The sequence below is a fragment of the Dendrobates tinctorius genome, unplaced genomic scaffold (genome assembly GCF_039654945.1).
Source record: "Dendrobates tinctorius isolate UK_male_01 unplaced genomic scaffold, ASM3965494v1 ptg000030l, whole genome shotgun sequence".
NCBI lineage: Eukaryota > Metazoa > Chordata > Amphibia > Anura > Dendrobatidae > Dendrobates > Dendrobates tinctorius.
The window spans coordinates 40,437,194-40,450,621 of record NW_027361698.1 but is presented as its reverse complement, the minus strand read 5'-3'; positions in this window follow the sequence as shown (position 1 = coordinate 40,450,621).

Genomic DNA, 13,428 nt, shown 5'->3' with positions numbered 1-13,428 from the left:
AAAAGGGCACAGAGGCACTGCCGAGCGGCTTCAGCTCAGGTGCAGGATGGACGAGCCAGAAGGTCACATGCCCCAGCTGGACAGAGAGCAGGAACGTACCTCAGAGAGATCCCAAACCAGCTCCCAGCAAAAGAAAAAACGAACTGGACAATCCGGCCATAGAAGTTCCTCCAGGCCGAAAGATCCCGCTCCCCCAACCCCCCCCGTGATCCAGTACTTACGCCTTCTGCTCAGGGTAAGAGATCTTCGTGAATGTGCCCTGACGCAGTGTCCCCCTTATGTTTTCCTCCTACAGAGGAAGAAATGCGCTGACAAGGCAAAAAACAGGGAATGCGCCCTTTGCAAATGCCCCTTGCCAGACGCCTACCCTAAGAGGCTGTGCCAGTCATGCAGACGGTAAAAAAAAGGGGGGGCGTAGTCCCAAAAAATTACAGGCATACTTCCTTACTGTCCCCCCTCCTGTAGGTGGTGGAAGAAACCCCTGACTTTGCTACAAGTCTAAGGGAAATAATCAGGACGGGGGTTAAAGCCATAAAATCCGTACCCCAGGGGGAGTCGTCTAGGAAGAGAAAGAGGGCGAGTTTCTCAGGGTCAGGCTCTTCAGCAGACCCTAGAGGGAATGAAGACTCCTCAGAGCCCTCCACCTCCGTGTCGGCGTCCTCTTCAGAGGAAGACGCCAGCCATTTCTGCCGAGGTCGGGAACAAGTGGACAAACAAGTCAAGGCAGTCAGGGCTACCATGGGGGTAACTGACGCCAGACCTGAACGGTCAGCACAGGACTTAATGTTCAGGGGTTTAGACCCCAGGAAACGTAAGTCGTTCCCGTTAAACAAGGTCCAAAATTTGATTAATAGAGAATGGAGGAAACCAGAAAGAAAAGGCTCCCTACCACCAGCCTTTAAACAGCGATATCCTTTTGAGGACCCTGTGCTGAATAAATCGGATAAAGCCCCAAAATCGGATGCAGCAGTGGCTAAGGCGTTCAAAAAATCCGCTATTCCCTTTGACATGGTCTCTTTAAAAGAATCGGTGGATAAAAAGGTGGACTCCTACTTGAAAGGCACATGGGAAATGTTGGCTGGCGCCCTGAGACCAGCGGTCGCAGCTACCTGCACGGCCAGATCTATGATGGTCTGGCTGGACCAGTTAGAAACACAGATTCCCTCGAGGCTCTGTCCTCTATCTTAAAAACCCTACCTACCATCCAGGATGTGGCAGCCTTTTTAGCCGACGCTTCGGCAGACTCCACGAGAATGGCGGCCAAGGCAGCAGGGCTATCGAATGCAGACCGACGGGCTATATGGCTGAAATGCTGGCACGGGGCTATCCAGGCCAGATCCTGGCTGTGCTCCATCCCATGTGAGGGGGAATATCTATTTGGACCAGTCCTAGATGAACTCCTGGAGAAGGCTGGTGACGATAAAAAGAAATTCCCTTCCCTGCCCACCCCTTCCTATAGACGTCCCTTTGCTAGGAAGAGGTTTTTTTGGAGGAGGTCATCCAGGGACTGGGGCAAACGGGAAGATAAGAAAAGAAAAGGTACCGGTTTTATGTTTGGAGGGGGACGCCAAGAAGCATCCCATGAGACCAAGAAACCTCCCCAATGACTAGAGGCCCCGGTGGGAGGTAGACTATCGGCCTTCTGCCAAGCCTGGTCGCGGATCTCGAACAGTAACTGGATCCTGGGGTTGGTAGCCTCAGGCCTAAAGCTCGAATTTGCCTGTGTCCCCCAGAACAGCTTTAGGGTCACCCCACTTAGGTCTTCCTTGGCGGAACAGACTGCCCTAGAAACCGAAATTATTGACCTATGTCAGAAGGGGGTACTGATAAAGGTACCAAAGGCGGAGAAGGGCGAAGGTTTCTACCCCCCCCCCCCCATTTTTGGTCCGTAAACCAGATAACTCCTTCAGGACCATAATTAATCTGAAGGCAGATACAGATACCTGGTCATTTGACCTTTCAAAGTGGAAACTATCAGTTCCACAATAAAATTGCTGTTTGAAAATTGTTTTATGGTGGTGTTGGATTTAAAAGACGCTTAATACCATATACCCATCTATGCATCTCATCAGCGTTTCCTTACAGTGGCAGTTCATTTGGAGGGGTCGTTACAGCATTTTCAATATGTCGCCCTTTCCTTTGGTATAGCAGTCACCCCCCCAGGTGTTTACTAAGGTTATAGCGGAAGTTATGGCCCATCTATGGGAAGCAGACATCCTAGTAATCCCCTACCTGGATGACTTCCTTATTGTAGGAAAAACAGCAGTCCATTGTCTGGATCAATTGCAGAAAGCAAAATTGGCTTTGGAACGGTTATGGTGGCTATTAAACATTAAGACGTCCCGTCTACAGCCCATGAAGGTCCAGCATTTCTTGGGCTTGATCCTAGATTCACAGAATCAGGAATGTCGTCTTCCACCCAAAAAATTGGTTCGCCTACGTTAGCAGGTCTTGAACGCCTCCAATAGCCCTTCCATGTCTCTCAGGAAAGCAATGTCCCTCCTGGTGTCTCTCTCATCCTGCATCCCCGTGGTCCGCTGGGCCCAGTTCCATACAAGGGTGCTACAGGGCAAGGTTTTACGCCATCAAAAGATCCTGGGCGGTTATCTAGAAGGCCAGTTGACTCTGTCCCAACATACTTTGAGTTCCCTTGAGTGGTGGCTAGACGAGAACAATCTAGCCAGAGGGGTACCCTGGGAATATAGCATAACCCGTGTAGTCAACACAGATGCAAGCCCTACGAGTTGATCCAGGACCTGTGGGATAGTCATCAGTTGGGGATGTCCTCCAACCTGAAAGAGCTAACAGCCGTAGAGCAAGCAGTTAAAAGCCTTCTTGCGTATCTACAGGGTCGCCATGTTTGAATATTCTCCGACAATCAGGTCACCATGGCTTACATCAACCACCAAGGCGGCACTCGGTCCAGGCCTCTGATGGAGGTAGCAGAACGGCTGTTCCACTGGGCAGAGCAACATCTCCTGTCTTTAACAGCTCTGCACATAAAAGGATAGGAAAACACCACGGCAGACTTCCAAAGCCGCAACCTTCTAAAGCAAGGGGAGTATTCCTTAAAAGCGTCCATCTTCAACCGGATAGTACAAAAATGGGGGCAGCCAGAAGTGGACATCATCGCCACCAGAGAGAACAGGAAGGTGCCTTGGTTCTGCTCCCTGAATCCCAGGGAGAACCCTCTGGCAGTAGATGCTCTTCAAATCAAATGGGACTTCAGGCTAGCATACGCCTTCCCTCCCCTGGCTCTACTACCCCTGGTGATGAGGAAAGTCAGGAAGGACAAAGCGAGAATTATAGTGATCGCCCCGTTTTGGCCCAGGAGAGCATGGTTCTCATGCCTGAGGACCATGTCGGTATCCGACCCTTGGGTCCTACCAAAAATCCCAGACCTCCTGTCCCAGGGCCCAGTTTACAATCCTCGGGTAGCTGGCCTACATCTGACGGCGTGGATTTTGAGCGGGCACTGCTAAAACAGAGCGGTTTTTCCCCGACCCTAATTAACACCCTGCTTAAAAGCAGAAAGCCAGTTACAACCAAAATCTACATAAGGATCTGGAAGAGAATCCTTCAGAGCTCAGGGGTAGTAGCTGGACAGTCCACTCCCATAGCACAGTTCTTAGAGTTCTTGCAAAAAGGTCTGGACATGGGACTCTCCACCAGCACCCTTAAGGTACAGGTGTCGGCTCTAGGGGCACTGTTCAACTGCAACATCACCAGTAACCATTGGATCAATAGGTTCATTAAAGCAACAGGCAGGTCCAGACCGTTAGTTAAAAATAAATTTATGCCATGGGATCTAAACCTCGTTCTTATGGCTATGACAGCGGCCCCGTTTGAACCTATATCATCAGCTTCCACGAAAAACCTGTCCCTTAAAGTGGCTCTCCTGGTGGCGTTGACATCAGCCCGTAGAGTGAGTGGCATCCAGGTGCTATCTAGACTTCCTCCTTACATACAATTCAGGGAGGACAGGGTAATTCTTACACCCGATCCAGCATACCTGCCAAAAGTAGCCTCCAGTTTCAATAGAACTCAGGGGATAGTTCTTCCTTCCTTCCTCCCTAATCCCACGAACGATAAGGAGAGGAAATTACACACGCTAGACGTTTAGGAGACATCTCCTGAGTACCTGGCGGTTACCGACCGCTGGAAAAAAGATAATGCCTTATTTATTTCCTATCAGGGCACTAGGAAGGGCCTTAGGGCTTCAAAAAGTTCGCTAGCGAGATGGATTAGGGAGGCCATGTCTTTAACATACACCTCAAAAGGCAAACCGGCCCTTGGCAAGCTGAGGGCACATTCCACCAGGGCCATGGCAACCTCTTGGGCAGAGAGATCGGAGATCTCGATCAACCAGATATGTAAGGCAGCTACTTGGTCCTCTCCGAGCACCTTCTACTACCATTATAGACTAGACCTGGGTGCTTCCTCAGACCTCTCCTTTGGTGTCAGGGTTCTGCAGGCTGTAGTCCCTCCTTAAATTAATTATTACTCTCTGTAATTCTCTCAGGTGGTGCTGTCATGGACGACCGAATAAAGTCGCAGTTATTCACCGGTTAATGGTATTTTTCGGTGTCCATGACAGCACCTGTATATTCCCTCCCTTTAGTATAATTTGAGTGTGCACTTCTTCCTCTTATATGTACACGGGTAATTAATAGTTGTGTAGAGTATTGTATATAAATTATGCTATTAACCATTGTGGTCCTCTTGTGCTCTGAAAACCAACTGATTTGTGGGAGAGGTGCCGCCCTTATGTATCTGTAGGATTTCCTGTTCCTGGAGGGCGGATCCCCTCTCTCAGGTGGTGCTGTCATGGACTCCGAAAAATACCGTTAACCGGTGAGCAACTACGACTTTTCAGTTGCAGATTGTTGGGATGTTATAAAGTACAATGATTCACACTCATGCCTAATTAATTATTTTGCACTGCTAAAGAGCTATATTTTTTTTCTTATCACACTTATTTTTTTCCATCGGGTCTACAGGGTAATGGCTTTCCTTGTGGAAACTACCAGCTGGCATAGGATAGCTTAGGCTACATTCCCACGATGAGTATGTTGTGAGCTTTTGATACAGATTTTCAGTATCATTTCTGCACCTATTAGGTAAATTCTTTTACATTGCATTTTTAAGTAAATTTTTTATGCTGTAATTTTTCACACTTTTTGGTATGTCATGTTTTAAATAAAAATGCTTTTGATGCTTCCTGATATTTCACTTTGCCAAAACTTTATTTATACAGTGTGAATTACATGCATTTTTTTTAGTGAGCTTCCACATTAAAAACCCATATGTTTTTGGATTTTCTGCATCTAATGCAGTTCTTAGGCCGGGGTCACACTGGCGAGGAATACGGCCGAGTGAGAGGCGCTAAAAGCACGCATTACACAGGGACCAATGATTCTCTATGGGGTCCCTCGCATCAGCCGTATATTTCTCATCCGTATTCTACGGTCCGTGCCAATCGCAGCATGCTGCTATTGTCAGCGTACTACGGCCGTAGTACGCCAATGCAAGTCTATGGGTGCGCAAAAAATACGGATTACACACGGACCACACATGTTACTTGCGAGAAATACGCACCCGGTGTCTTTTAGCAAAGCCGGCAATTCAGTGCACGATACAGTAAACTCACACTGACAGTTTTAATAAAGAAACGAAAGAATAGATATATACACATAGAATACATATATATATATATATATATGTATTCTATGTGTCTATATCTATTCTTTGGTTTCTGTTAGAAACCCTGTCATAGGGCTCCATTATATGTCCATTTTGCAAGGCTGCGAGAAAATCTCGCCATACGGATGCCATACGGATTACATACGGATGCTTACATGCGCAAAATACGCGACCACACCTTGCTTACGGATGACATACGGAGCACTGTTTAGGGGCCATTCATCCGTATTACGCATGTAAAATACTGACCGTATTTTGCGTCGGTTAGTGTGACCCCGGCCTTAGGCAAAATTCTGCACATACAGCAGAAATCAGTGTGATTTAAACAAAAATTGAGATGCTGCGACTTTCAGAAATGCACCAAAGATTAGTTTATGCAGCATAAAAAAAAAGCACAGTGGGCGCGAGATTTCTATAAATATATACAAGACTGCTTTTTGAGCACAGCAAAACTATGCAGCATCAAAAGCTGATGGGAAGAGGTCAGGCAATGCTTCCAGTAAAAAGCATGCAGATTTTCTTACCTCCAGAAGATAAAAAATCTGTCCCTGTTTGTCTGGTCACAATGTTTAATAGATCGCAGGTCCTCTTTATCTTGAACTGAAGTGGGTTTACTTTCATTCAGTGCTGAAAGGGTTAGCGACCCTTTTCCTTCTGGCTGTGAAGGTGGAGCTTCAGTACTCGGCCTTTTTGACCACTCCCTTTCACTACATAAACCCACTGCTAGCTTCATTCCTTGCCAGTTATAGTTCATCTATACTGACATCTTTGAAGGAGCCCGGCTCTGGATAAGCTGAGGTGTTTTTTCTTATTGCAGCAGTGAACTTTCTTGTTGGAGAAGCTGAGGAGTGTTATTTGTTGTGTCTTTTCCTACTGTTTGTCTTACCTTCTACGTGTTGTCTTCTTGAAGTAGTGGGACTAGTGTCTAGCTAGGCTACGCTCTAGACAGGGTAAGTTCAGGACCAGAGAGGGTTGTAGGCACTTGATCGTGCATTGGGGTAAAGACCCGTCTATGCACGATAGGTAGTGCAGTTATCTGGCTAAGGTTTATGTAATGAGGTGACCCCTCTTCCTTCTCCCTATTTCGAGGGTCAGCTTTGTATATCTTCCCTGGCGTTCCCCTCATGTTGCACAGCTTGCTTGGCATCCTCTCTTCGCCAGCGTGACACACTCCCATCAAAAATTTTTATCCTCTTAATATATTATATAGCACTGTGTACTAAGAATTGTTCATTTTTCCTTTCAACCCATCTAGTTCTTTTGTTTTCTATTAGGTCTATGACTTCACCTGATTAAAAACAGACTAGCTGAATACTTCTACGTTCTATGTAGAAACAAGAGGTCAATTTTCCCTGTATGAGTCATGAGTCCCCGTAAAAGTCCCTGACGGGGGGGAGAGGGAGCAGCCACATCAGGTGTTAAAGAAGGAGATGATAAATGCAGGGACAAGGGACTTCTTCTTTCTGCAGAGAAGAGAATAATTAGTTGAAGACTACAAAATGAGCAATTGTAAGTACACAGTGCTATATATTATGATGACTGTAGTATAGACTGCAGAGACCTGTGTGTCGTAAGCAGTGCCATCCCGCCTCCCACCAATCCCGTAATAACAAAACACCGACAAGCATGGATGGGTTGAACAGGTCGGTCACAGTTTATTAATAAGCAGAGTGAGGCAAGTACAATTCGCAACAGACTCACAGCTGTAGGCCCGCGACCGCTGGGCACGTCGGCTGATGAGAGGTTACGAACCTTGCCCCCCTCTACACTACCGCTGTGACATAGTAACCAGATAACTTCAATGGAAGTCTTCAAACAGAGGCTGGACAGACATCTGACTGGGATGATTTAGCGAATCCTGCTTTGAGCAGGGGGTTGGACCAGATGGCCCAGGAGGTCCCTTCCAACTCTACGATTCTATGATTCTATGAATAATATATGTGCACAACCAATTATGTAAAAATATATATACATTTTTTTTTTTTTTTGTTGAAATTATAGATTTTAATACAAAACCACCGCATATCTTCTAATCTATAAGGGAGGGAGGGTGGGACAAAAGCTTCTAGGTATCAGCCGGGGAGGAAAGAGAGAGACCCCCACCCAGCATCTGAATTTAACCCCTGGGGGTATGGCCGGACGCCCCTTCCATTCACTTTCCATTGGTCCGTGGGGCGTCCTAGTCACCTGGGGAGGGGGATTAGTGTGAGAGGAGGAGGCACTGCACGGAGTTTACTTATCATCAAATCCATGGGGGCTCTACAGTCAGAGGCACCATCCTTATTCAGTACGGTGCCTGCCAGACTGCAGAGACCTGTGTGTCGTAAGCAGTGCCATCCCGCCTCCCACCAATCCCGTAATAACAAAACACCGACAAGCATGGATGGGTTGAACAGGTCGGTCACAGTTTATTAATAAGCAGAGTGAGGCAAGTACAATTCGCAACAGACTCACAGCTGTAGGCCCGCGACCGCTGGGCACGTCGGCTGATGAGAGGTTACGAACCTTGCCCCCCTCTACACTACCGCCACGGAGGATCATGTGTATGACCTACACAGGACTCCGACCCCCACACAACATCATTAAGGCCTGTTCAACCCCGTCCTGCAAGTTTAATAAGAACATATCTAGCCCGATATCTGTTAGATGAACGCCGTCCGGTCTCAGGAGGGGTGAGATGTTTTCTTCCAGATTGTGGTGGTGAACCACGATGCCGAATTTCTCTTTGACAAACTTTGCCATTTTCGAGTTCATCTTTCTCCTTGACTTGTCAATGGCTTTAGGGTCTTTAGCTCCGTGCCAGACTGTTCGTGATATTATATCAGACCACACCACCACCATATCTGGTATAAGACAAACAGCCCGCTTTATGTCGGTTTTCATTGTCGTGAAGAGCTCTGCTCCTGTTGTCTTGCACAAATCATTTCCACCAGCATGTAACACCAATATCAGCGGCCCTTTAGCTGATTTAGAAATTTTAACCAACTCCGGGAAAATCTGCTCCCACTGGAGCCCTCGGATGCCTCTCCAGTTGACCTCTAGTTGTGGGATGTAAAAATTCTTTCCACCGGGGCGTATCTCGGCTCTTTTGCACGCCCAATAAATAAAAGAATGTCCCAACACCCAAACAGCGGGCTTATAATCTCCTGTAAGAAACAAGATGTGTTATAGCAGGTCTGGTCTTATGTATCTTGCAAAGCATGCGGATTTCCAACGACCCAATCTCTGTACTTCAGCTTCAGCTGCACCGGCCCTAGCTGCTTCAGTGGCTGCTCCGATTCTAAAAGAATGTGTTCCGTATTCTTTGGGGTCTACACCGACAGCTTGTAGACATTTTTTAAAAATTGTGTGAAATTGATATTTAGTAAGTGGGGACCCGTCGGTGTGTGAGAGGAAAAAACGACTTTCGTGTCTTATAACCGCGTAGTGTCTTACTATTTTAACAGGGCATATGGGGCCTTCTAGAGCCTTGACCAGGACCCACGACCCTCTACCGGTGGGATCGCATTTGGATTTCCGCACTCTAATGCGCAGAGCGTCGCTGCATATTACGAGATCCTCATTAATTAACCCGCCTATTAGTGCTGTTTTAGAATGCGGCACCAGTTCACTAATCCGCAGCGCCCCGAAGAATGCGATTGCAAATGCTGTAGATATTAGGGCAGATTCGTATTGAGACTTGCACACCGTTTCAGATTTTGTTATAATATCGTGCAACAGACTTAAAGAAATGGGGCAACGACATTCCTGACTGGGTTGGAGCCTTCTCCAGCCTTTAACGGCTTGCTTTATGAAAAAATATTTAGTTACGTCGGCCCATCCCATTAGCTGAAAGAAAAAGGCTATTCCCGTTAAATTACGCTGCGCTAATGTACCCGACGCACCTCTACTCTTGAGCAGATTCAGGAGTTCTACCACCACGTCGCATCTCGTCCGAACACACATATCAACTGGCCTCCCTTTTACTAGCGAGCACCACTCTTCCCATGCCTTACCATAGACCTGCCAGGTAGCCGGGGTCACTGAGGCTCGAATCAAGGGCATCAGTGATTGGCCACTGTGTCCCAGAGGGAGGGAGGACACAGTAGGCCCGTTGGTTCTGCGCTGGGAAGGAAGACTTTGAAGGCCTGCCAATCGGAAGACAACAGAGAGTTAACCATTTTATCATCCACAGTAGGCGTCACTCTGGCTCGGCACCAGATGTTGTGTCTAAGGCATAATAGTGCAAGGCGGCGCAACAGCGCAAGAATCGGTGGTGATGAGGAAGACATACTGTTCAAGCATTTGGCGGTTCCCGGATTTTTGATTAGAAATCTGAGATTTACATTTTTTAGTTTGTCACCCCATAGTTCGACAGATGTAACTATAGCAAATATCTCCCACAAGACGGGGTTGCAGCCCCAGTTGGCAGAGGTCCATATGTCCGGCCATCTGCTTTTGCACCATTGGTTGCGATAGATTGCAACAAAACCATTTGTGAGATCCGCGCCCACCAGTAGACCTAGGGCGCTGTAGAGCGTTTCCTGAGACATGACACATGTATGCCCATTGTAGTTTTCCAAGAATGCATTCCACACGGACAAATCCGCTCTCATTGAGCGATTAATTCTGATTCTGTGGCTCGGCTGGGCGATGCCCTTTGTAGCTAATGATAACCTGCGTGAGAAAGCCCTGCCGACCGGCATTACCCGGCAAGCAAAGTTGAGTAAACCTAGTAAGGACTGCATCTGCTGGAGGGTGACTTTCTTTACCACGAGGAAACTTTTAACCATTTGGAGTGTTTTTTCGATTTTATCCGCCGGTAAACGAAAAATCATCTCGTTTGTGTCTATTTCAATACCAAGGAAAGGGAGAACATTACACGGACCAAGCGTTTTCTCCGGCGATAGTGGGACACCGAAAAGCCTAGAAATAAATGTAAACTTTTGAAGCAGAAAAGAACAGAGTTTAGATTCCTTGGGACCCACAAACAAAAAATCATCGAGGTAGTGGATTGTGGAATTGCTGCCTGTTTCGTGACGTATTACCCAGTCTAAGAAGGTGCTGAAAAGTTCGAAATAGTGACAGGAAATGGAGCAGCCCATGGGCAGGCACATGTCGAAATAAAAAAGCTGGTCCACCTTACAACCCAACAAATGAAAGCATTCGGGGTGCACGGGTAATAGACGGAAAGCTGACTCTATATCGGTCTTTGCCAACAGGGCACCGGGCCCCGCTGCTCGCACAAGCTCAATTGCTCTTTCGAACGACGCATAAGTTACCGACGAGTCTTCGGGGGGAATTGCGTCGTTGACCGAATCGCCTTTAGGGTAAGATAGATGGTGAATTAGCCGATATTTACCGGGTTCTTTTTTGGGCACAATACCTAAGGGCGAAATCCTGAAATTTTTAAATGGTAATGATTGAAATGGGCCCGCCATCCTGCCGAGTTCGACCTCTTTCATGATTTTTTGTTGTAAGACCTCCGGGAACTCCCGAGCTGATTTTAGATTCTTAGCTGATGTTGGTGCTAGGTTAAATTTAAAGGGGATGAAAAAACCGGACATAAAAACCGTCAAATAATTGCTGAGCAGCTTCTTTATTGGGGTAAAGGCTTAGCCAGGGGCCCATGGCGGCTACGCTCACCGGGGTTTTGCCTCGTAGAATTTGCGTTTGCGAAGCGTGTACAACTTGATGCAGGGTGTCCGCCACCGCAGGTTGCGCAATGATGTCTATATCTGCATGCCGCCTGAAAGCGACAGTTTCCTTCATTGTATAACAAGCAGGCCCCTGGTCTCCGTACGACCACTGAGTTCTGGCCTGCGGCTGCTGACAAACTAGTGGCCGATGATGAAAAGGGGGGGTGTTTTTGTGTAAGCATTAATCGTAGCCAGACATCTGTGGCTTTTACTCCCCATCCTAGATCAGGTTGCAGGGCTAGCCTCATGCGGAACTCCTCATCATAGAGCCTCCAAGCAACACCGCCATGAGACTTATAGGAGTTATATATTAAATCCTGGTATATAAATAACTCAGAGCAACGTTCTGGGTGTTTTTGACCCATAATACATCCTAGGACTGCGAAGGCCTGCAGCCAGTTGTTCATGGTATGCGCTATTTTACCTCTATTTCTATCGTATGACCATTCGCCAGTCCTCCTTTCCTTATCTACTGACTGCTGGTCTGCTGATAACAGAGACCATATGTCAACGTAATCATTATTCCAAATTTTTTCTTTTGTATCTTGGTCTATGTGTGTACCTAGTGGACTAATTCCACAGAAAAAAGCATCTTTGTGTAAACTAGCTAATTGAGGTATATTCCTAGTAACGGTTTGACCTCCCGGCTGGTGTAAGTGGTCAACTAACGCCCTGATAGCAGATACCAGGCTGTTTTCCACAGCATCATGTGTATTATTAGATACGTTGATTACGCCAAACTCACCGCTGTTCCTCACTGATCGAGAGTCTCCAGGAGATGGAGGTACCCCGACTCCGGTGGTGGTGATGTCCTGCCCATGACTGGTGACCTTTGATGACTCTGCGCTCCCAAGACCCGTTGAATGTTGCTGGACTTCCATCTCAGAAACGGAACCTGAAATGGGTTGAAGTGATAGCTCCTCCCAGCTTGTGGGCAATGGTGGAGCATGTGGCAGCCGATGACTGCTGTCTGCTCGTGGTGGATATGATGGTGGAGCATGTGGCAGCCGATGACTGCTGTCTGCCCGTGGTGGATATGATGGTGGAGCATGTGGCAGCCGATGACTGCTGTCTGCCCGTGGTGGGTATGACGGTGGAGCATGAGGCAGCCGATGACTGCTGTCTGCCCGTGGTGGGTATGACGGTGGAGCATGAGGCAGCCGATGACTGCTGTCTGCCCGTGGTGGGTATGACGGTGGAGCATGTGGCAGCCGATGACTGCTGTCTGCCCGTGGTGGATATGATGTTGGAGCATGTGGCAGCCGATGACTGCTGTCTGCCCGTGGTGGATATGATGGTGGAGCATGTGGCAGCTGATGACTGCTGTCTGCCCGTGGTGGATATGCTGTCGATGATAGCTGCGCACTGGTTCCGACCACGATCTGACCGGAGGTCCCAATTGGTGTTGAGGAGGCCCTCCGTCTGGCTGACTGGGATGGAGATCTCGTACGCCGTCTTCTGGATGCCCCCGACCGCCTGCTGCAACAACTCTCGGGTGCGTCGGACTGTTCAGAAGTAGAAGGTGACCGCCACCTGGATGACCGCGATCTGTGACGGCTTCTATTGGAGCTTCGCTTTTGACTGAAACGGGAACAGCGACAGACAGAGGGACAGCGAGAATGGTGATGGGAATCCCCTGAGGAGGGGGATAAAGACCTGTGGTGTATGGAATTTCGACTACCAAGGTTAGAGCTTATATGCTGACTTGGTGCATGCCTAAGGGTAGTTTCTGGTACCAGTTGAAGAGGAATATTCAGAGGGCTCTGGGCGATTGCTGTCTGTGTGGCGTTTAGCAGGGAGGATGGCGTAATATCCGCCAATAATGTGGGGTGTGCAGAGCGGGATTGGCTCATTGGTGGGGTTGGCGGTGTATAGTGTGTTGTGCTTGCTATACATGTTTCACCTTGTTGTTGGAGCAGAGCGCGCTGAACGGTCGGATTGGGCCGGACAGCGCGCTCGGCCGCAGCATTGTTTCTTCTGCATCCCACGTCATCCCGCACTGGCGGCAGAGGTGCGCCCGCAGGGATGATGTTGCAGACCGGGTGTA